General features: G+C 35.1%; 1 protein-coding gene and 1 long non-coding RNA gene across 4 annotated transcripts in view; one reads left to right on the top strand and one right to left on the bottom strand.

The window, feature by feature from the left end:
- The window catches only part of LOC140669819 (uncharacterized), a 223,338-nt gene that overhangs the window by 110,669 nt on the left and 85,753 nt on the right, over positions 1–26,916 (bottom strand). For both annotated transcript variants that reach the window (XR_012047415.1, XR_012047416.1), the window contains exon 3: positions 17,893–17,964. This is a non-coding gene — a long non-coding RNA (uncharacterized lncRNA). The remainder of the gene's footprint in view (positions 1–17,892; positions 17,965–26,916) is intronic.
- LOC140669810 (neural cell adhesion molecule 2) overlaps positions 1–26,916 on the top strand; it is a 205,718-nt gene that overhangs the window by 21,403 nt on the left and 157,399 nt on the right. The gene's annotated exons all lie outside the window — the stretch shown is intronic.

Consider the following 26,916-nt stretch of genomic DNA (forward strand, 5'->3'; position numbering starts at 1 on the left):
TAATACAAATTTTATATTGAAATAACAAAGCGTTCTACACATTACTTAGTTAGTGTCATTAGGATCTAAATGCAGACATGTAAGCGATCGCTTACGATTCAATATTAATGTTCCTTCTGGTATGTTACGTACAATATTACACAGTCATTAGAAACACAGTCATTAGAGACAAAGGAATTCGTGTATCGTTACTACAGACGTATTATACAATAATTAATGATATATATATATATATATATATATATATATATATATATATATATATATATATACAGACACTTATATCGTTAAGAAACATGATGTAACTGTTTTGGAAAAGATAAATATTCCTGTACGTATTATAAAATTATATATTTCGATATATTATCAGGAATAACTATAACTTTTACTTTAACCTACTTATTTTAATGATTTAATGAACTATAATAATAATTATAATATAATTATAATTATAATAATTATTATTATAATGATAATAATTATTATAATAATAATTATAATAATTACAAATATTTTTGTAGATATAAGAATGCGTTTTAGTACTATCACAAAATACTTAGACGTTTTAATAAAAAATATTTCTACTAGCAATCATATATATTCCTCATATACGTATTTGACCGCCAGAAAGTTAACAATAAAAAAATTGTGATAAAATAAGAATTTTTTTCTGTACGCGCATCGCGACAAAATCGACCATTTGTCGCAGCTGACGAAAAAAGAAGAAGTAAAAAAAGAAAGAAAAAAAAATCGTCAATGTGCCAGAAGAGAGAAAACTCGCGCACGAACGCGCCGAAAGTTGCCTACGTGCCGTGATAAACTGTCCAATCTGTCGTGTTGTTATAACGCTAGGAGGTTTACGAGGACGCGCGGGCGAGCGATACCTCGAAATTCCACAGTCAGGTTTATTACAGCCTCGACCGTTCTCTACCCGTCGTCGTGCCGAGCATCGCTCGACTGTAATCTGTAGCAAAACTGCAGGCCGAGCAATCAGACGCTAGCAATTGGAGTTTCTCCAGAAAACAGAGAGAAAATGTGCCTTTTAAAGTAAATTCGCAGGTAAATTCTGCAGGTATATTATATGTGTGTACGATATAACTTTTATCGAGATTGATGGAATGCATGGGGAGTGATTTGAGGGCTGCGGGCTAATTACAAGTCGCGCAGGCGCGGGTTTACGTCCGCAGAAGTTCCGCATCTCCGTTCTCAGGAGATGCCACCGACCGATTGCAACCGATTGCATCGTGCCGTTAGCAGTGCGTAGGACACGTAGACATGCCCTGGGGCTTGATTATCGCAGCAGTTACGGATAATACCATGGATAGCCCGAGAAGTGCGATAGAAACGAGACATGTAGTTTATACGTACACGTGTGTAAACGCATAGTGTTATACAGACGTGGTACAAGTTGAGGACGTTACAGAAGGTGATATCCAACTTGACGTCTCCTCTCTCTTTTTCTGTCTCTCTCTCTCTCTCTCTTTCTTTTTCTGCGCACGCGCGTGTGTGTGTGTGTGTGTGTATACGCGTAGTGTAGAGATGTATATTCGGTATATCACTCATCGCATAGAATGTAATAGCTCAGTGACACGCGAATGTATCTCAGCGTATAACCGTATAACCGGTCATGTACCCGCAGGCCACTCTCAATTACAGACCGAACCACTCTCGCAACTCTACTTAGTCGCAGCATCACAAACGTTTTAGACCAGCGGGAACTGGACGTAATTAACAACGTATATGGATCTATCGTGTTAAATTGTAGACATTTCATACGAGCCACCGGCCACCGCTTGATGGTAAATCGAGGTCCTAAGCGTATCAGGAGATGTGACAGAATATCCTTCTAGATAATCTTTATTTCAAATTAAAAAAAAAAAAGCCGACAAAAAAATGAAAACTGAAAATGAAAGACGCAAACTTTACTTATTACCTGTATTTCCTATACGTCGACACAACCGTTTACGCATGATTGACTAATCGCCAATTCGCTTCGAAATTGTTCAATACAACATTCGATAGAGAGGCACATGCATATACAACTTTGTGATTGCGTTTTGAACACGGGCCATTGTCTTCTCGGTACTATAAGGATTAATGTCTTGTATGTGCGGAACGACATATCGATGTAACAATAGCTTAACTGTAGAGCTTTTGATTACTTCATCGCATGAAACGGAAGGTAACATTTGCACATCCTCGTACCGGTGAACGCAAATGTCGATCGACATGTACGATACGTATTCAATTAATCGACAAGTGCTGATGCTCCTGTGTCAGTGCGTTCATCAGTTACAAAACGAGCTTTATTCGCGTGCGAGGCTCTTTATCTTCCTCTCTCTCTCTCTCTCTCTCTCTCTCTCTCTCTCTCTCTCTCTCTCTCTCTCTCTTATTCATTCGCAGTTAAAACGGGCTAAAACTTCATTAGTATATCGCATCGATAAAATTGATGAATACGAATCTCCGCCCTCGCGTGTATAATCAGATTTTACACGACGAGCTGAACGAGTGTGCGGCGTGTTAATAAATTTAATTCGAACAGCTTTACAACCTTCGATCGCGGGACGTTACACGCTGCTCGCATTCATTATTTTGGCCTATTATAATCTTCGTCGGCGTGATGTCGCGATATAAATTTAATAAGTCCACCTTGGAGACTCTCTCAGTCGTTGTTAATATAATGTAATGCGATTCTCTATCTTGCATAACTCGAATTGTGCAGGTTTTCGCACGCGGACAAAAATTTAACCACATTCAACGACGTGGATTCATCGGCTCTTGCGTTACCCTCGTCAAGCCACTCTCAATTACACGCGCTTGCTATTTGCAACCGCTGGTTAGTGGCGGCGCAATAAACGTTTTGTACAGCGCGGTACTCGTAAGGCTCACGCGTGTACGCATGCAAATGCAGCGAATTATAGGACTAATGTGGCCTACATACGCTCTACAAAAGGACTCTACTTCTGCAATTACCGTGCTGGTTTAATATAATATCCATGAAGAGCGCGCTACATCCTGAATAAAATGTTCTAAATTAAAAGAAAAAAATTCTAGAAATTGTGCAGTTAATTAATCAATTTAAATTCGTTTCTTTTTTCGTGACGAAGTGATTATTTATTTATTTATTTTGAATCTTTAATGAGATCTCATACATGTATAACAACAAGGTTAATAAAAAACTTAAAACAGCGAAAATGTAATCTTTTTTAACGTTCTTTCGGCACAAATCGACCATTTACGATATTATAGATAAATATTCGCTGTTCTTGTTAGCGTCTAAGTTCTTACGGTGACAAGGAACAGTTACACGACCCATCCGGAATAGAGGTAAAACGAATTACTCTTGGCCCTGACATTTATCAACGTTGATATTTTCCACGTGCGGCTTTTCTTCTCCCCCAGGAATGTGTGTCCTTTCATGGGATCCTTTATTTCATGTCAGTACGAGACATCTCGAGTGTATACGCGACCGCGTCATACTCTAAATCCTGTTAACAATCCAGAGAGACGTTATGCATTATGTGGCCGCGCAGCATCTGCCATCATCCACGGATCGAGCCTATCGATCTCCCCTCCCCCTTCTCTATCATTCGACTTGAATTTCCTAGCATCATGTTCTTGCATCACAGCTGCGATAGCGCTTGAACACAATACCTGGGAGAATAATCAAAGTTTCACGTGCATATACGTTGCACGCACACCAATTGAGCATAATGTACCGAATAATATTCAACGCGAAATCGTGACATTTCGTGTCGAATATTCAACAGTTCAATGTTTCTGAGAGATACGGAAGTATACTCATATCCCGAGATATTCTTGATGCACACGTATACACACGTATACATACGCACACGTGAAGAATATCTACATGAAGAATAAAAGTATTATATAAAAAATATATTCAAATTATATAATACATCCAAAACGAGATATGTTTTTACATTTGAGTTGCAAAAAAGTTTCTCGTTAATAAACTTTTCTATCTCTGCGTGTAATAATTAAAAACGTAATGAAACAACGAGTAAAGTAAAATCGATCTCGTATATTACGCATGAGGAAACAGTAAACGGGAAAAGTTACAAGATACAAAGAGATACAAAAAGATACATATTACTGGAATTTTTATTACAACTCTTTTCATGATCCGAAAAAATCTTTTACATTTCGTAATTGACGTTATTGTATTATTTTAATGAGTTTCATTATTATGACTCGGCGAAAAATTATGTAATATTCCATGAATTCTAGTAAATATACCGTCTCAGAAGAGAAACTTCTCCTTTCTGAGAGAAAATTTAATCTTTTATAAAAACGTAAGCGTTACACAAAGTACGATGCGAGAGATGCAACAGTCGAGAGTGTTGCTTCTCCGATTTTCTTTAAGAGCCCTTCAGTATTTTGCCGCGCCTGCGGAAAGACAAACTCGCGTAATGAAATCTCGCACGCCGTAGATAGATAATACATCCGAAAAGTTTATCGTTGCAGTGATTAGCCCGGTCTCGCCCTATTAAAGCGGGTAATCCTTTATCACGAGTAAGATCCGTTATTTATGAAGTCTGAAACGCTCCGCCCGGTATCGTGGAAAGTTTTGATTACACAAAGCACTTCTCACTACAGGAATTATCACCGGTGTACTGTAAAGCTGCTTCTAGTTGGTGGTTAGGTATATAGCCTAGTAAATTGAGCCTCTTTGTACAAATTTCAATTTTAAATTAGTGCCCATTTGATAGTCATCGCGAAATAATTAAGCAGTCATGATTATTAATTCACTCTTATGAGATACCTTGTACTGTCCCATTTAACAAATGATCTGGATTATAAATTAACTATTATATATCACAAAACAATATATAATGTATACAAGAAAATCCATGACAATATATAAAGCGAGATATAAAATATATATATTTTATTTATTATTAACTTTTTAGAAGAATATTTTATATCATCATTTTTTAGTCTTATTACATACGTTATGATATATCAAATTTTCACAATTGCAGCATTTCACAAGATCAGGTATAGCGAACATCTCACGATATTTAACGGGAAATGTCGTCGCAAAAGCTTTTCGGTGAATTTAACGACCAATGCACCGCGTTATCTATTGCCATTATTATCTCTTTTTTTCACCAGCCGTATTTCGTCGCAGCGCTCAACCGTAAAATTAATTTCCGCTGATCTTTAATTCGGCAGGAATATGGTGGTGGTATATATCTGCGCGATTCTACTGTGAAATTGCGCGGAACGAGCATACACCGGGGCGAAGAATTCATGAGAAGAGTTATGGAAATAAAGCAGCACGGTCAGCAACTATAAGATAATATACTCGCTATCATCAAGATTTCTTTTTTTTTCTTTTATTATACGTTATATCCCTCGCTCGGCTTATCCAAAGTTCCTACTGTTGCAGAAATTAATTCGAATAGAGGTACTCTTTTTCTCTCTCGCCCGTTATCATTATCTCGTTGTTCACGCGCACCTTATTAGCACGCGTATATTATTTCATCGCGTCGCTAACGCGAAATCAGCGTTAATGAATTATTAAAATAAAACATACGACTTGCCCTCTCATAGTTTTGTATGTGTGTGTGTGTGTGTGTGTGTGTGTGTGTGTGTGTGTGTGTGTATGTGTATAGTTGGATATTTACTTGGATAGATAGAGGCATAACTGAGTCTCATGAATATATTAGTAGTCTTTCCACTGAAACGCAGTTGAAGCGAGAATATATCACTGTAAATAGTCGGTTAAGTTTATCAGAAAATACATTTCCCGGACACATGTTCTATATTTTGCGTTATTCCCGCTTTCAGTCTATAATGTATGGTTGCAACTTGTATACGCTCTTTCAGTTGCAATAACATAGTTTCGATGCAGTATATCATAATACATTATAATGATCCCTTGACAAATATGGCGACCTATATATATATATGTGTGTGTGTGTGTGTGTTTATGTGTGCATATGAATGGATATGCAGATATTCAACGAAATGCAACACGGCTGGCGTCATATTACACTTAAATTTATTCGATGCACATGAAATTCTATTCGTATTTTGTGATCTTCATAAAAAACGAAGGTAAACGAGATTAATACTGAACGTTACTTGAATCATTCGCGCCTTCCTCAATAGATTTCTTCTACGTACTGCTATTCGTGGTATATTTCCATTTTATTGGCATTTAAAACTTGATATTTTCTTTATGTCCTGCTTAAAAAGAATAAATTGGTTTTCACGGGGTTTTAAACTCAATCCCTGTGGTAGCCCATAGCTGCCCCCGAGCACTCGTGAAATCGTGGGCGTAACGTTGATATCCACGTTTGTAAAATGGAAAAAGGTCGCGAGAAAAGGACGGCAAAAATACTAGCTCTACATTCACAATTGCTTAATTTGTCACGACGCGTAAATGCTCTTATTTTACTTTTTTAACGTATTTATGTTTTTTTATATACTTGTACATTTTCTTATTGTCTCCGAACTAATTTTAACATTATAAAATCAAATTGATTTAAATACACTTACCAGATAATTGAAATTAATACATTTATTGCAATGAACGTATATTAATTGTAGAGTACTCGGCGTGAAAATCTGTTCTATATCGGCTTTGCAAATTGCCGAGTAAAATGAAACGTGTTAAAATTAATCAGAATTTATGAGTTAGATTTAATTCGATTGAAAAATACCAAAAGCAAAAGTATATTATATCACACTTTTACTTATTAAAAATAAAATTATGAAATAATGAACACACATATATGACAAGAAGGCAGCCACTCAATCGAACATGATCAAACTTTATGGCGTATAAAGACAAATATATGTTTCGAGGGTCCACGTGCACAGAAGTGTAAATGAAAACTTGTGTGGAGCCGACACATCGGACATAAAACAAAACTACATCGACTGCCAACTGTACGATGTATATATTCCCGAGGTGTGCTTGCCATATGCGAGCACTCTAAACAACAACTCGTTCGCAAAGTTTCGATGGGTCGAGATGAAATGGAAATCGTGGAGAGCGCATTGGCTTTTAAGTCGATTAGAGCACGCGTGGAGTACAAAGGAGAGAATCATGGCCGGAAAGAGAAAGTAGGGGAACGAAGTACCGCCGGAAATAAAGCATCGTCGCGCGGTTCGTCCTAATGGCGGAGTCGTCGGTTAATGCAGTACGAAGTTCGATACGAAATAACGCGGCCCAATCCAACGGCGTTGTCCTATACCTACGATTTTCAGCCACTGTAGCCGTGTGGTAGTCGGCTTCCAACCACCATTTGGAATATTCAACGCCTAATGAATAATTAAAATATCGGCTAGAGCTCCAACTATATGTCCTTCTCGCTGGTCTGAACGAAAAACGAAAGCCTATTTTCGCGCATTGTCGAGCCGTATAGCTCTATGTAAACAGGCAGACGTGAAATAAAGCAAACACATGGAGATTGTGAAAATTTTAGGTATGGCGGTAGCGAAAGAGAATAAGTATCGATGAGAAGAGAGAATGAAGAGAGAATCTTCCGCGTAAAGGATTATGTAAATAAAGTTGTCGAATTAGCCTGTCTGAAATAATCTCCGGCCGCGAAAAGTTTTAATTATTCGAGTAATTCGCCGCCCAATAAATTATTAAGGTTTCTTCGATATTCCGTCAATTAATCTTTCTTCAATTATCTCTTACTGTATTACCTTCCTCGAATATTCAAGTTTGCATCGACGAACAAGTTCGCGCGATGAAGGAAATGGGGCGGGAAATGAAAGAAACGACAGTCCTTCCGTGAACATTTGACTAAAATGTAGCTGCGCGAGTTTCTTCGCGGCAAAAAAATTGTGAGATGAAGAATTATGGAAATAAAACGCCGTCGGAGGATTCAACGCGAAATAGTCTGTCTCTTACCGCAACGGTGGCGTTTTAATTATTCCTCGCTCGATAAATCATCAAGCTTTTAATATCTTAGTAATACCTCTACAACCTACCCGATTACTTTATTTTTTATTCGCGAATTAATTACAACTTTGCGAAACAAGAATATACAGCAGAAAGGAAGCAGAAATCTGTACGAGATTTTCAGTATCACAGTATATCGACAAAATACGAGAGTTAATCGCGCAGACTTTTATATAAAGTAACTAAGCTTTGTAACTGTATATGTCGCAGTAATATTGCCGATCCGTGCTCTCTATTCCAATATAATGTCTCCTGTATTTCGATGCAAATTGCATAAGTTTATGGGATACAAGGAGAAAGCGAAGGAGAGGAGATATAAAATTTGTCGAGCGTCTGAAATGTAACTTTGGAAACCAATTGCGCGAGTTCTTGCAAAGGAAGAATCGAGTACTCTGATGCTTGCTGACAGGAGGACGATGGTATAGAACTGGCGAACTCAAATAGCATCGTGTGTGAAACTCTCCCTATTTATTTGCCTTCATGCTATTTATTCAGATTGTTTCAGGTTCAATAATAGATCAAAGGATTTTAATATCTCAATGGTTCTCCGTGCCCCGCGTCTTTCGCCTTTCGCTTAGGTTGTTATTTATTTTCTGCGGATTCAAATTTTAATTACGGAAGTTCGCGAAGATGCAAGAAGACGAGGGCGCGAAACTCCGGCTCGTTTGAAGCGCAGCTTCGCTAAATAATCGGTGAAGTCCTGCGGGACAGCAATCAAACAGCAAAGAAATATTAACACACCGCAGAATAATTGCTTTCCTATTGTTAAAGAGTTAATTAGCGGGGTATATTTTGTATTAAAAACAATTAATCAATCGTAATGATAAATAACGTAAAAAAATAAAAGATTATTATGAGAAGAAAGAACATGCTTTTTTGTATGAATAAGAGAGAAAAAGATTTGCTAAAAATATTGCGTAAGATATTTCTTATCTGAATGGATTATAAACCGAGAACGTGCTAAATCACTTTTATAAGAAAGAAATTGTACTAGGCTCTTAGATAGTAATTATTATTTTCAGATGCAAAAAGATCAAGTAATTCAACTGGCGTTACAATAGACTTACAGATCTGCACTTAACGAGAACCCTTTTGTATGATGGAAAAATATTTCCCTCTTAATCTCCGCTTTTAAAGCCACTATATCGAAAGCTTTCCCAATCTTAACAAGTATAATCAGAGTTTATAGTTTATATCGCTCCGTTATACCTATATACAAAATCAACTTTTCGCTTGATATACGTATTTTGCACGAAGTATTAATCTATTTTATGCGAAATGGTAAACACGCGCGAAAGAAGCAACTCATCATCGGGAATTTCGAATCGGAAAATATACAAATCTTTTTCTAGAGGATCTGAAGCAGAATTGTGAATAAGAGAAACGTTAAAAATCGTCATGAAAACAGGATACAAAACGAGGGAGGTAAACTAAATCTCAATCGAGATTGTAAACTATGCGAATACTGTAGCACCACCGCAACACACATCGGCCGGTAGCTATACCTATCATTATTGCGGTCCGAGGCCACAGCGAACCAGAGGCTACCCCTCTACGCTCGATAATCTAATGGCTTTATTAAGTTGCAAAACGCAATACCTCGATTTATTCCGGTCGGTTTGTCGCGCTTTGTTGATCGCTTGATTGTAAAACGATGAACTAATTTCGCGAGGCAAATACTGCTAGAGTCATGAAATCCGGAAATCAACTTGTAGACAAACAGAGACTTCGACCAACACGGTTTCCCTCGCCTCTCTTTCCAAAATCGCGTATATTCATCGAGCCCCCTATTTTACACTCTCATCACGTTTGTCGCAGTGGCGAATGTAGCCGCAAAACATGGACAAAGACGGCCTCCTGCGAGAGTGGTTAACTAGAAGACGAGTGTGATCGCTAGGCACGTGTTGCTACACCACAGTAAATCGTGCTCTGCATTCTTGACACTTTAACCCACATTGCGGGCTAACCCTTCTTTTGACTACCGTACTTGAGCTGAAATTCGAGCTCAAAGTGGAATTTTCAGTCAAATAAAATTAATTTGGCGAGTTCAAAAACCGCGTGAGAAAAAATTGCATAAAAAAAAAATTTTTTTTCAAACTTAATTGTGTTATCAGAATTTTATTCCCTGGAACATGTTACGTGCAGAAATAACGCCAGTCTAACTAGATAGAATTTTAATTTAACTCAACACAAACAAAACACTGTTTTTAGATTTGTAAAAATTCAATTCTCGATTTTTTTTCAAAAAATATTAACCAACTATTATTAGACTTTTTTTTCTTGAATATAACTGAATATAATTGCTAACAATTTTCAGCGGAAATGTAAGTAAATGTGTAATGTGAAAGAAGAACAGAAGATGAAAGACGATACGAAAAATATTAACTAACTATTATTAGACTTTCTTTCTTGAATATAACTGAACATAACTAATAACAATTTTTAGCGAAAATGTAAGTAAATGTGTAATGTGAAAGAAGAACAGAAGATGAAAGACGATACCATTACTATTATAAAAAGGACAAAAGAACTTGAAACAAAAGTTTAGAGCCATATCTTCGGCTTCTTTAATTATACAAGACACTAACAATCTAATGTCTTACATGAAAATTCACAGTATTCAATGTTTAAAGAGAAAATTTTAGTAAAGTTATAGATCCTTCTCTCTAAGTGGAGAATCTAAGTGTTACACTGTAAAATTCGATATATAAAACGAGAAATGATCCATGTCAAAAGAGATTGGTAATACATAGCAGAGAAAGTAAAGTAAATGTCTATTATGAGGCAAATGCCAGATTAAAAATTCTATATAGCAGTCGTATATTCATAATCAAGTGCTAAGAAATTATATTACATACATATATGAAATTGATCAACATCATAAATAGATATAAAAAGATGATATGATGATTCAATTATTATATTACTCGTCGTTCAAAGCCTCCATAAAATTAATTTTTACGATCGAGAATTTTTAACTTATTCGGATGTAACGTCAAATATTAACCTCGAGAATTAGTATTATGTCAACACGAATATACAAGCTTAACAGCACTTGAAAAGCGCGAGTTTGTTAAAAAATTAGACTATCAAATTGTTATCTATGGTTACCCTCCCCATGGATTGTAACCGAAATAAAATTCTATCGAACACAATGTTTTTACATAAATCGTATGTAAAGCCGATGAGACACATACATATCTTGCTTTAGCGAGGTAACTTCCGGCGCGACCTCGCGAACCGAGTAGACGTACATAAGAGCTTTCTCTTTTTCTCTCTCTCTCTCTCTCTCTCTTTTTATTTGCATCGAACGAGATGTGAAAACAAAGTTCCCCGGTGAAATGTAAATATCGGATAAAAACGACATTCCAGTATGTACGATAGACCGCGTTTTTCTTCCTTCGTCCTAATTAAACTTTGATATTGTTTCTGTAATAACAATATAAGACGAGTCCCATGAGAAACTTTGAGTGAACGAATTTTTCTCTTTAATATATGATAAATGCCAAATATCATTTTGTTAATATTTTCGCGCTATGTTATAGTGTATTTGTTGGTATTATTTGCACAAATTTATTTGTGAAAACGAACGCGACATTAATTTCGTCTGAGATTCGTCAATATTCACGCGAACTCTATCTAAACTTTGCCGTTCGCAACGCGCCGAGTTATTGTTACCACGAGTCGTTTGTATACATAAACTGCACACTACTACGAGGCACATCACGGAAGAATGCACGTTACGAAACATTGAAACCGGCGTCACTCTACCCTGACTGTCATGGTCCGGCATCATTATACACATGCTCGTCCAGAAAGGCGAATGCTTAACCGCACACGAGGTTGCTTGCTCGGAACGGATCGAGGTAAATGCGGAAGAGGATACATATATACAGTTCCAGAGCTCATATATCATATCGTGCTCTCTATGCAAGGTACGAAAGGTTAGTGAGAACGCGCCGTTATCGAGAGAATGCGCTAGCCGATACTTTCTGGAAATTCTAGAACGCGAGAGAAGAATCGACGCCGAAAGAAGCCCGCGAAGTTCCATCTTTGAAGAAGCAGCCGGATGCGGTGGCGAATATATGACGTACATGCAAAGTGTGCATCCGGCAAAATTCTCCCGCAACTAACGATCGCCGGAATATCGTATTTCAAGTCGGAGCGAGCTGCGGCCGTACATCCGCACGCTATCGAGAAATTGTGAAATTTTTCATAGCGGTCCGTTTTTTATGGCCGAGATTTCGACGGTTTTCACCACGCGTCAGTACAAGAAACGTCGTTAAAACTTTAAAACGTGAATGATTGCTTTATAAAGTGCTCGCATAAATATCATTTAAATTTTTATATCATTAATTTAATAATCGATTCAGTACATTGGCGGTTTACAAGGGGGATTCTTGCTCGAATATCTCAACGAAACAATATCATCAAGTGCGCATGGCATGTAAGAACTATAATTTCACAAAACGTGATAACTATATATATAAAATATTAAAGAAAAACATTATTGTAAATTTCTCTTCAATAAAACTAGTAAGAGAATCGTGAAAAATTGTATGAGCTGTCATAAAACCTCGCAGATTAGTCTATTTCAAGAAGCAGCATTTTTCATCTCAACGCGAAGACCATTATATTCAAAGTTAGAGTAAGACTTGAATGTGATAACCTCCGAATATGCCTACGTGAATATTTCATAATTAAATTGTGGAGCTTTGAAACTGCAACCTACACATTTGACAACATACATTACCATTTAACGGAATTTATAGCTTTACAGATCAAACCGCGTCGTGTAATACAAACATCGATGCAATATTTTCATATCACTTTATTCTCTGATTTAATAAATTTAAAGCCATATTGAAAATATAACGATATTGTATTGCACAATCGACAAAATGGCAAAATCTCAATATCTCAATATCGAGGCTTCGAAAAACTGTTAACGCATGAGGTAACTTTATAAAAAATTAAGAGGAATAAATTCGATTCGAAATTAAACAATTCGATCATCGATAGAATATATTATTGGATTTATCTCGTGTTCGCTTTTAATTTTCCAGTAGATAAGTTGAAGTTGCCGTCGAGTTTCCAATATCCGGTGGGTGTCATTTCTTCTTCGATTTTCTCGGTGAAATTACACGGAAACGACTAGTTAAAGATCTATATGTCCCTCGAGTCTTTTGAGGAACTTCGTTTAATTTTGACCGCGCTCCGAATATTCTACGTCTGCGTTTTCAACTCAATATGCGTAAAGTCATCCCAAGACAAGGAGCCACTGCTATAAATGATGAACAAGTAAAGGTAGCTCGGCGATATTGTGCATAATAACGCATTTATTATGCCGCTACGGGGTAAGGAAGATAGCCGTGCGAAGGCAATAGCGGTTCATCTGCATGAAAAGTTATAGCGTTCATGGCATCGTAGGCTAGCGAACGAGAGCGGACTTCTCTTATCTCATAACGTCATATATAAGCAAATAACGCATAGATTTACGATTTCTCAAAGTAAGACATATTTTTGATCTGCATTCCGTAACTAGAGATATTTCTTGCAATATGCTTTTATGCAATAAGCGTGTCCTACAAGATGCGACTCGCATTTCCGTGACATCTCAGTAGATTAGGCCAAAACGCTCTCTCGGGAATCTAATAATACACACTACTAGGCTAGGAAAGCAGTTATTTTGATGTTCTGTCGTTTAAGAAGTAAAGTTGTGGTTGTTTACAAAAATGTTTACTCTTCTTCCGAGACTGTCTTTTAACTTTTTCCATTATAGGCAAAGAGAAAGAGAGAATCAGGGGGGAGAGAGAGAGAGAGAGAGAGAGAGAGAGAGAGAGAGAGAGAGAGAGAGAGAGAGAGAGAGAGAGAGAGAGGCAGGGAGAGAAAAGAGAATGCAACAGCATATTCCGCGCGACTTTCCCTCTTTCTCTGGCTTTAATTCTGTCTCGCTCCAACTTTTCTGTAACTACTCAAATGTGCCAATTACACAGAAACGTCTTGGTTAGAGATAAACAAAAAAGAGTAGAGAGGGATTAAGAATACTTCCGCGCAAGCAAAGGCGTTTTCTAGCTTACGGCATTCGTTAAATTTTAGATCGCTTTAATCCACAGAATGCGTTTCCAGTTATTCACGGATCTTCAGGGCACAATTATGGATCTGGCAAATTTTTACGCGTCGTCCATCATATGGAGCGCAATAACACTTTGATTAAATCTCCTGCATATGATCCGCCGTCAACGATCCAGACTTATGATTACGCAGAGGATTAAAAATAATGCCGGATGTCTAATTTTATTCATAATTAATTATATATGTCGATATCTTATTTTTTATTTGTGTTTAAATAAAATGAAACCACGTAGCATTAATGCTGTTAATAATATTAATTAATAGTAATAATTTAATAGTTAATGGTAATTATTTATCAATAATAATTTATTAATAATAATTTAATAGTTAATAGTAATATATATAAATAATTGATTAATAATTCAATTTATTAATACAGAGTGTTTATTTAAATCTTTTAAAAAATTCCCTGATTTCCAGGTATTTTTGGTCAAAATTTCAATTCCAAAGAGAATATTTTCAAGATTTTTTAATACAATTTTCTCTAAAATAAATTTTTTTTAATACATAATTCATTTTTCTAATTCATAAAAAAGAAAGAAGAAAAAAAGAGCCTTTTAAGTTTCAAGTGCTAGATTTACAAATGAACTAAAAACACTACATATAAAAATTTTCATAACATAAACATTTTCTAATTGCATAAAATTTTTATTTTTTTAATATTAAAAAAATATGAATTTTATATGTTATATTATGATATATGACATATTCAATATTAAAACATCGAATACATAAACAATATATATATATATATATATATATTTTTTTTTTTAAACGCACAATATATTTGGTCAGCAAACTGGTATGTGTAAAGCTGCATCTCATTTCATGGAAACTCAGTAATTGTTGAGAGCTCTGGCTTCATTTTATATAGTTCTAGAGTTCTTCACAAATTAAACAAATAGTTCTGATAATTGCTCAGTAGAAAGTTTTAAGCGTAAAAATTAGAATATTGATTAATTAAATCAATTAAATTTACAATTAAACGCTGGTCATATTTCGATAGTTTTATTAATGAGATTTCATGTTATTCTGGAATCATTTTTAATTTTTAGAAAGAGTTTTGTACGTAAAAATTATTAGCATATTTATTAACTATCGAAATATGACCAGCGTTTAATTGTCAATTTAATTGATTTAATTAATTAATATTCTAATTTATACGCATAAAACTTTCTACTGAACAATTATCGGAACTATTTGTTTAATTTGTGAAGAACTCTAGAACTATATAAAATAAAGCCAGAGCTCTCAACAATTAGTGAGTTTCCATGAAATGAGATGCAGCTTTGCACAACACATACCAGTTTGCTGACCAAACAAATTGTGCGTTTAAAAAAAAAAAATATATATATATATATATATATTGTTTATGTATTCGATGTCTTAATATTGAATATGTCATATATCATAATATAACATATAAAATTCATATTTTTTTAATCTTAAAAAAATGAAAATTATTCGATCAATCGCCGAAAATTATAGATCGAGACGCCGATAACACCAAGTCTTATTTACAGCGTAATATCAAATTTATATAATTAATAGTCTAATAATTTTTACGCATAGAACTATTACAGCACTCTGAAGTGCTTAAATCTGACAAGAATACTAAAAAAATCGTTAAAGAACAAAGCGACACGTAGCGTGAACTTGGCGTCTCAAGTTGTCCCAATTTTTTCCTGGGCTATTCTTTTAATGGTGCTATTATATTTGTTTAATCTACCAAGAATTCTAAAGCTAAAATAAACCCAAAATTCTCAACAATTAAATTTCCACGAAGTGAGATGTCAACTTTATATACATTCAAATGGAATTGCATGAAATATGCTATACGATAATTGCAAAAGAAAATTAATTCGGCGAATAATACGTAGTAAATTATTTCATACCTAATAATCTGATTGCTCCCATAAAGCTCAATGCAATCCCTAGTCTGTTCATTATTTCCTAATCCTGCATTGATTGATTTCCAAAAGCACTTATAAAACACTCGCGACATTCCCGATTTCGATACATATTACGAAATTTATCCACGAAACACTTCGTCAGACTGGTACCTTACATCACCGCACGAATGATAACAAGATCGCGTACAACGCGTTGTACGCATACACAAAATTCAGTGTGTACTTTTTTGCGGATGAATAGATACGTACAATGAAACGATCGTTTTTGAATTTGACACTCCCGACATTCGTTCGCGCGCGATTATCACTCTTTCCCCTCCTCCCCCCTTCCACAATCCGAATTACCGTTTCCGACGAATTCACGTCCCTTGACACTCGCGGCTATCTGTCGACACCCGGGTACTCCTCTGTAATGTTACAAAACTCGCGACGCTCCTCGGTCAAGCAAATAGCCGCCGAAATAGGCGCGAAAGCAACGACGTATAGGAACATGACGGCGGGCGACGTAGTTGCAGGCTCGAAAGATCTCGAAAGTCACGAAACGCAACTGATTGCGACAAATGCGTGCGGAATAAATCTGTCTCTAGACTGTAGTTTATCTAAACTCTAAATTTCGATTCACTCCCGATGTACATACGCTTGTACACGATATTCGCCCAAGGTCGACGGAAAAAACGACGCAAGGCAACCGCGATATCCGTGATCCTGACTCGGTTCGGCTAAGTTCGACCTGACTCGACTCGGCTCGGCTCGGCTCGCCTCAACTCATTGTCAGCTGTCAGCTCGATTCGGTTTGGTTCTGTATACATATACTGTGACTGTGCTGCGTGCATACCAGAGCTGAACTCGACAGCACGTGAAGCGGATGACTCACGTGTCCGATATCACGTGTAAACGCGACTGTGTTACGTGTAACACGCGTCGATTAATTCCACGTATGTCTATGTTTTTTCCCCGTAATACGCTTGGCGTTGCACGTGTCCTCTGTAATCTTTGCTCCGCGACGAAATAATATAATAATTTTAAATAGTATATTATATACTTTTAAATTATATAATTTTAAATAATATGATATTTTAAATAATTTTAATATCGTAATAATATCGTAATAATTTTTCTCTACGTGGAGAAAATATAATAATAAAAATTAGAATGTATAATATTTGTAATCAAAATATATAATATTTGTATTTGGAATATATTGCAATATAATAATAATAATAATATATATCTATATAAATATTTTGAACCACATACAAAAATACAATCATTAACAATTAAAAAAACAAATACATAATTTATCTTTTTTATAGTATGTACATACACATGCACAATCAATTTATTATAGACGAGCAGAGATACGAACGTTTCATCTCAATACTCATTAACAATTAATAAAACAAATCCTCTATTATTTTTATAGTATTTACACATACACAATTAATTTATTAGAAACGAGCCAAGATACGAACGTCTCACCTCAAAACTTATATCTCCGGCGTCTTAGGCGATTAAATTTGATTATACAATATTCTAATTTTACGCATAGAACTTTTTGTAAAACTATTGTAAAATTTTCAAACGTTTAAAATCTGGTAAGAAATGCTAAAAAAATCATCAGCAGATGACGTACCGTGAGTAAACAATGAAAATTGGCGTTTCAATTTGTCTTGAGCCTTTTTTTGTCTTTAAGCTAGCATTATTTGTTTAATCTATCAAGAATTCTAAACCATTAAAAATAAAGCCAGAACTCTCAACAATTAATGAGTTTCCACGAAATTAGACGTCAGTTTCATACATGACTGATTGTTTATAATATGAGAGCAAAATTATACAAATCAAAAGGGAATTTTCGAAAAAATTCCCCAAATCCCAATAAAATTCCATGAAACTTACCTGATTTTTCCAGATATAAAAGAAATCTCGAAGAATTCCAGATTTTCCACATTTTTCCAGGAAGTAGACATTCTGTAATAATACTTTATTATTATAATATTTATAATTAATATTGAATAATATTTTATTATTATAATAATATTTAGTAATAATAATATAATAATGATATTTTTCTTATATCTTTTTTTAGATCTTTTTATCAATAATATTAATATCTGCTTATCTTTACCAATAGATAAAATTATAATAAAATGCGACTAAAGTGTAAAGAAAAAACAGATATGGTACTATCGAAGAACAATAAGTTTTCATGATGGTTTTCCCATTTTTATCGCGACGTAAAACATCATATAAAAAGCTGAAGAGTAAAAGCTCAAGAAGCTGAACAGAGAATGAAGAGGGAATTACAATTGATAAAGAGCTGGGAAAGCATTTATGTGAGGCAGAATAGATATTGAGAAAAGCCAAAGCATAAGCGAATCTAGCTGAATTAGAATTATAGAGAAAAATCTCCGAAATAAATTTTATAATCAAGATTATAATAATGTATAAATACACATTATTCGTAAATAAAATTATAACTTAAATTATTAAGTCAAATTATAATGAAAATCCCATTCTAGTTTTTATTTCATCTATAAAATATTGATTAAAATGCTCTTATATCAAATGTATTAAACTCACAACACATACACACACATATTGCATAAAGAAATCTAAAAATTATAAATATCTTATAAATAAGATATTTATAAATGCAAAGAATAATATATTCTATTGAAGTTTTTCAACAGATATATTTTTTTATTTTGCTGGTATATCGTGTCGTTGAAATATTCATATTAAATTTGAACAAGATTGATTTCAAACTAATATATACACATACATATATCTCTGCTTTATTGATTATCATATACTTACAGAAGCAATAGCGAAATCTGCTGGGAAAGAATTGGGATTGGGAAAATAAAAGTAATATATATATATATATATATATATATATATATATGTATATATATGTATATATAGTACAGAAATGAATCTGTATAACGAGCCGAGAGTTGAAATAATTTGCATCTTACTGCGCCAAGTTTTAATTACTCAGAACGATCTTCGTCTAACAATCCCTCAAAGTCCCGAGTGTTGAAAATTGTTTTACAACTTGCAGCGGGACGTGCGCTATCACATTTACCAGCTGCGCGAAATTGGATATCACTGCTCTTTACTTAATTAACTGACTTAATAATTATTTTAATAGACTAAACGTAACATAAAATTATTGTCCATCAATCAAAAATCTTATTTTTCACGTGACTTGTTTATGAAATTAAAAAAAAAATTGTTAATATGTGTTTGATGTAGATATAAGCATTAGATTTATGCTATCAATAGCTTTGTGATATTTCTCCTGTTTCAAATAATTCGGGCGATCAATCTATACATAATGATAATCTGCAAATTATTCGTCCGCTTCTAGTTCGAGAACCGCGGTTACGATCGATGGGATTGGGGTATATCGTTATACACGAGCGGTTCAACGCCCAACCACGAGTCGGAAACGTTTCCCGGTCATTAGGAAGAAATACAATAATCGCGTCCAATGATTCGATTGAAACTCTGATCGACGGTGCAGTCTGGGAACAGCATTTGCGGTTTCTCAAATTCGCTGTACCAGGAAGTTAATTACCTAGAAATTCTTAAGTGATGAGACAACTCTGTTGTAACCCAAGCAAAATGATTGCCGAGAAACAGATTGATCGGATTTAATTGGAACAATCAATCAAACAATCGGTACATCTGTGTATGTAAAACTTCTTCAATTTTTTTTGCCTATTTTACGATATTTGCATCTTTTTGACGTGTTCTTAATATTAGTCTGCGCACAAATGTCAAGTTTCGCGTAAAAATCGAAAATTATTTCAGTCGGTTTTTGACTATTAATTTTCCAGAATTATTCCAATTAGATTCGCTTATATATACCAGTAATTTCGCTCTCTCTTTCTCTCTCTCTCTCTCTCTTATCTAATTTTAATGAAGAAATAATTTGAAGATGTGCACGTTTATAGATGTTTGTGTACGCTAACATCTGTGCATCTTTACACCATCTGCGTTCGTCGAGCTACTAACGGTGCCGGTATTAATTGCAGATGTGTTTGACCTGGGAATTGCAAATGCGCCGACGTTTTGCACTTCTGACGTGACGTTGCATGTATCTTTGTGTTACAGTATATGCAAGCAGCTGACGAACATCAAGTTTCTAACAAATATTGAGTCCTTTGTGTAGTAATCTTAACATTTATTCTAAGATTATTACATCACTCGCGCATGTTTCTCAGGAATAGAAAATGAAAATTATTATGATATTATATTTTTATTACTATATTTTTTCTATTCATATCTTCAATATAAAATTGTAATTTATTGATTCACAAATTTTGTGTGATTATGTCGTGAGAATTATTTTTCTAATATAACAGCTACGAGTGTGCTAACGTATTAGATGGTTGCTTTGTAATGGTTTCAAAGCTATCAAACTATATATTTCGTAAACATATTCGAACATGTTGCTTTCCAAACGATCTAATTAAACGTTTACAGGAAACGATCTCACTGACATATGATTCGTAGTTCAAGTATTAAATCTCTTTCATATTGCATATATATATATATATATATATATATATATATATATATGTATATATGTTATGATACTACACTTTCACATTATATTAGTTTACAGAGTGATAGACGATAGGTAATGTATATCGCGCATATGAAGAAGAAAAAGAAAAGCGAAATAACGATCAAAAATTTATTAATTTACGAAATTAGACACTTTTCAGAAAAACCGCAGACGTGCTGTTTTTCTCAAAACTGAGTAATACGGTATAAGCAACTCCAATTCTCCTAAGCTGTCTCAACCATCTTCTCATTTTGGAGTGACTTGTCGGGGGTTGTAGAGAGTTCGTAGTCTTCTCATAAGCTTGCTGGAACACAAGTGAATTTTCTCGGCTAAAAGTTCACGGTAACTTCGTGCCGGTGAATAACTTGCGTGTGGACATTCTAGCGTAAGCTGTATGTCTTTTTTTATTTATACTATTATACGCTATTATAGAACATTCTATGTTAATTATATCTTATAAGATAGCGTACAATATCTACATATATATATTTGTCAAATTATATAAAATAATAATATTAACATAAATATATGTAAATATGTATATGTCCATAATTAATAATTAAATTAAGTTGCATAATTAATAACCAAAGATGTAAAGTGGTACTGCGTGTTAAATATTATCGAGTAAATATTATTATTATTAATATCATTGATATATATTATCCCTACCACCGTCATTATTACTTGGCTGCATTTATTACGCATATATAATACAATTACACGGAATCGTAGCTTTGAATGAAAAAAAATGATATTAATTAATAAAATTGTATAATGCGTATCAAATTTAATCGGATTTTATGTTATTAGAATATTAGTAGACTTCTCCCGACAATTTCCCACGTAATAAACGGATTTGAAATTAACTCGTCACGGAAAATCCGCTGTTAAAATTAAGATCCGATCTGACCGATATATATATACGTATAATGTATATAATATAAGCGTACGCAAATGACGCATGATCCATCGGAGATGACTAAATGTACACAGGCGAGAGTTTCCATTCTCCCTTCCTTCTATTCCCCATCCGTCTATTCTTCTTATATCTTCTCTCCGCAGTCTCTTGCCAGGGGAAGGTAGTCTCATCAGCCCTCTCGAAGCATCCATCCACCGGCTCGTCAGGCTTTCAACGGATATTACAAACTTCACCTTTCATCCATTTTCCGCTTCGAACGAAGCGATGACAACCGCAAGCCGACGAGTGCCGCGCTCTAGCTTGCTACCTGACCTACTACATTATTACCTCGCTTTTTTTGTGGAGCGGACCCCGCACTCGATTATTTCTGGTTTTGCTGGCAACAGAACGTGATCATTTGCGCGGTATTCGCGGATAGTAATAAGATAATAAGTTCGAGAGCAGAATGAGTATCGCAGGATTACTCGAAGCATATCATTCAAGTAGTGAACAGATATACATGAAATCACTTTTGTTATTGCAAACGAGAAGCAATTAAAATTTCAAGCTCATTGTTTAATATCGAAATATCGATATGTAATTAAAGAGCCACGCGCATAACGAAGCTCTCTCTCTCTCTCTCTTTCTCTCTAGATATATATATATATATATCCTCCTCTCGCTGCAAGGAAAGTAAAAGATAGAGAGATAGAGAGAGAGAGAGAGAGAGAGATTCAAGAGATTTATCGCTATCACGTCTATCTTACACTTTAAACAAAATCACAAGAAAATGTGAATCATTATTTTTTCTTGAATTATGGGAAACGATATAGAATATTTGAGAGAATATTTTCATAAATGCTCAAATACTCAAAATAAAGACTCTTGCACTTTTATTATGTTTATATATATACTGAAAAAAATTTACTTAATCTAAAAGAATATTTAGTTCAATACGTTCAAAGTAGGTATTTATTTAAATTAAGCAAAATATATTTGAATTAGTAAAATATATTGTCTATTTTACTATTCAGCAATATATTTTATTGATTCAAATATGTTTTTGCTTAATTTAAATAAATATTTGAACGTATTGAACTAAATATTTTTTTAGATTAAATAAATTTTTTTTTCAGTGTATGCGTTAAAAATAGTTTATGTAACACACGCATGTTTTAAGAAGCTGTATCAGACTTCAACGGGCCCGCATCATTCCACGTGATAAGCAGTCTCGTAATAATCGCCCCAGATGGATCGATCGATTGATTTTTTTTCTTTGCAGCGACAACTAGGTCGTCATAATTACGCATCGGGAGAAACGACCATTCTGCTCGTCCCTTTTTAATTCAAGCATGTCGCTGAGCTACCACGAGTCTCTCGACGACGCAACCGGGTAATTTGTATTCATAAGAGAGAACGAACCGCCACGGTTCGCTTCGGTACCGAGATGCGTAAAAATCTTCGGCTTTCGTCGAGAAGACATGGAAAAAGCACCGATGTGTCGGTATGTTTCTCCTACCCTCTCATCTCGCTCTTTCTCTTTCTTTTTCTTAACGTTTATTATTAAATTTCAATTCACTCCGCGTTTTTGTAGAGTGCTCGATATATTGAGATGAAAATGTTCCAATCGCGGAGGTAGGGATCATGCAAGATGCACGATTGACAGTCGCACTTTTAATATGCTTTATTTTAATGTCTGTATTACATTCCATATTCCAGCTAGATAGCTTTCCGGAATCAAAATTAAAATTTAAATCGATTCATAAATATTCCGAAATCTTAAATTATATTTGCCTTTTATAATATATTTGAATTTTAATTACAAGGTAGAAATTTTTACTTTTTTATTTCTGAGTCTGATTTTCTTCTACAAAAAAGTTACATATTGCTATTCAACTCTTTTTGACGTTATAATAGATACGCAGAAAATAGTTGAGCGTCTTTAAGAAGGAAGTTTTACAAATCCTTTTTTTTTTTTTTTACTATTGCTATTATGTACATAGATATGGGCGTGGCAGCGAGAAGATAAAGTGTAGTGCGGATTTAGTCTTACAACTATGACGACGAAAGCATTTTTCTTGTTGTACGGCTTAACGTGCCACAGCGAAACATTGCGAGGCACGTATTTCTTTCTCTCTGGCACACCGGGACTTTGATTTGAGCCGTGTGAAGCACTCTTACGACCTTAATTGATTCTAGCTGACGTACGCGCTACTGCCTCGAAGAGACTATCTCACACAGACTCAGCAGTAACGTGTGATACATATTTAAAGAGGAAAAAGGGTCGCGCCATTTTTATAGTACAGCTACCAGTCTCACATACGACCTCTGTGTCTGACAAGCGCGAAAAGTGTCGTGACCACGTTTTTGCGGCATCTGGCATACATCAGTGTCTTGCCTTCCTTAAAAAGCTCGGATCTCTTCTCGGTATTACAGCGTACCATATGTGTGTATGAGTGTACGTGTGCGTATGTGTGTGCGTGTGTGTGCGTGTGTGTATGTGTGCCAACAAACGTTAGTATCATAAATTAATGTAATTATTAAACCAAATTATTAAAACAATATATATACCCGCAGATGAGGTTTGAAAAAAGTTGAAAAGATTATTAGCATATTTGAAGATTATTTTTCACCCAGCGTCTGTCGTAAAATGCTCGTAATGTTTTTGTCGAGGAAATAATTTCTGAAAAAGCTGCATAGAGCTAAAGAAAGTTAAGAAAGACTTAATTCAGTTTTCGCCGCGTTAAACGAAACTCGACTTATGTCCCGCTTCTTTCGCGGGTGCGAGTGCGCGCGTTAATTCGTAACGGGTACAAAAATGTCGTCGCAGTGAGATTTCGCAGTGTTTCCACTTTACGTTAATTACAGCGCCGGATTTCACGACAATCGCTCTCGGCGAAAACGAATTACTTTAATGAAACTACAGTGTGCACGCGCTGCGCGATACAGCCGATGTAAAATATACTCAAATAATTTTCCCGCCAATTATTATCATAATTGGATTATGAATATGCATGTGTCGCAACATTAACCTTCGTTCTTTCTCTTTCTCTCTCTCTCTCTCTCTCTCTCTCTCTCGCTCTCTTTCATGCACACATCCTGTTTCGTTCTAATGACGTTTATACGAGAGCTAACTTATACATATACATGTCGGTGTTATATCGGTATTTTGTTATTGCACGAACATCTGCATACGCGGATAGCGAGCTGCAAATGTCGCTGAAAGAGCGGGTAAACCACTATCCGTTTCCGTCCTGCGACCTGCCTGATTGATTTGCCGATAATGAAAGCGCGCGCATGATGCACGGCACAACGTAAATCGCATAAATCGCGGATAGAAATATGAGAGGCCATGCATGTGTTTTGCAGCGCCTGTAATGTAGTGCACGCATGAGGCGCCGAGCGCGTAATGTGAAGCGCACTTTTGCAATTTTCATGATTTATTCCGCCCGCGGTGGTCGTAATCGACATAACTGTATCGCCCGCTAGCTCGCGCGCGCGTTTATATTTAACCGAGAAACAATGTATCCGGCGTAAATACGGATGTACGCAATTTTGCAATCCGTGTAATACGGCATATCAAAAGCGTTCTTATGATTTTCATGATATTCATACGCGCTGGCCAATCAGTTTCGTGATTGCATCGCGGACGATTCGATCGAAAAACGATACGTTTCATGAATCTCATTATATTGGCCATATAATAACCAAATGATTTATTTATCGCATGTCAACAACATGTAATTTAAAAAATAATAAATATGATAAGATATAATTATAAATAACGTATGGTTCTTTGTTGAATATATAACGATCGATGATACATTACACCAATTTTTTTATTGCAAGCCGAAAATGATATAAACAATAAATACGATAAATTACTCTTTTATCTACTTCCTTATGATTATTACATTATTTACGTGTTTTTCCGGCTGCATAAAATGTGCAAAATAATACTTAAGCATAGTAAAGCATAATTTTTCTATAAATTGACGATGTATATTATGGGCACGTTCGGGGAGACACTATTAGCGCTAACAGTGTCATTCTATCTTTGTTACTCATTAAAAATTGAACAAAGATAAAACGACGCTGTTAGCGCCAATAGTGTCTCCCCGAACGCGCCCTATAAGTCCTTACACAATTTAAGATGTAAATATTCTCACATAAAATTGTTACTCGCAATAGAAATAATATGCAACATATATATATATATATTGTCGATTATATATATCATGATAAAAATCTATTTTATATATTTTAAAGTATCCGTTATTCAACGACGTCAATAGAACAGTTTAATCATTTTTTTTTACCTTTTCATGAAGAACGGCACAGAAAGAACATGGAGAGTCACTTACAATAACTCTCAACTGTCATTTTGCAAATGCAATCGATGAATTTTGCAGGAATTTTAATTGTTTTAAAAATCGCGCTGACACAACCTGTCCAAAGGCAAAATCAGCGATATATAAATACGGGTCATCAACCCCTCGGGAAAACGGAGACAACGCATCGACGCGAATTATTTGGCGAGGCGACATGTGGGCGCGCCAGTCGAAACGAGACGCGACGTCCCAAATCGACAAATTCTATTAATACCCGCATTAATATCCGTAATTGAGCGAGAATTTCACACCGCACCGGAATTTAGTTTTCACGAGTTATACCCTCCCCTCTCTCGCAACCCCGGTCGACACGTACGATAGAGAAACGTTCGGAAAACCAATCAACGATGTGCCACCTGCGATGAGAAAAATTTTGAAATTTACAATCTCCGGATTGATCGTGCCGATGCATTGGAAACAGTTTCGATAGAGCAAACGATATCAAAAAATAGCGAACTGATATAAAATTTCATCACGCGATATACTATACAATTCTAGATACGACTTCGTTTGTGTTGATAACTTTTTTCGAAAATTTTTGAAATTGATCAGGTTAGATTCTAAATTAGAGTGTTCAATTAATTTCAGCGAATATCAACAAAAATAATTAATCTTGGTTAATAATTAATTAATTAAGTTTAGTTACCAGTTTTTCCTCATGTTAAATCTGAATTTTGCCGAAGAATTTTTAATCGAAAAAAAACGCGTGACTTTTTACTTTACCTTTTTGCGGCTACATTCTATCAGTTTTATAAGAAACCCTATAGGAAGCTAAATATACGTGCTAAGATTGTTTTTCTTGTCGTTATAATGAGGGCTCTACTAAATACATGGGCTTTGTTTCTTTGAAGATTAGACTTGATGGTTGAGAAAACAAGCTCTTGACGGAGATTAATGATAGGGACTGTACATTGTGTCGCACCAGTACTTGCTCCGTCGCGATACATGCCATCCACATTGACACGTTCGACGATCAATGTCAAAATACTTCAAGTTTTTATTTTCATCGTAACGGGAGAACAATTTCACGGCATTAATGCGAGTAATAAATG

Source organism: Anoplolepis gracilipes, chromosome 9 (assembly GCF_047496725.1).
Source record: "Anoplolepis gracilipes chromosome 9, ASM4749672v1, whole genome shotgun sequence".
In the NCBI taxonomy this organism is placed as follows: Eukaryota; Metazoa; Arthropoda; class Insecta; order Hymenoptera; family Formicidae; genus Anoplolepis; species Anoplolepis gracilipes.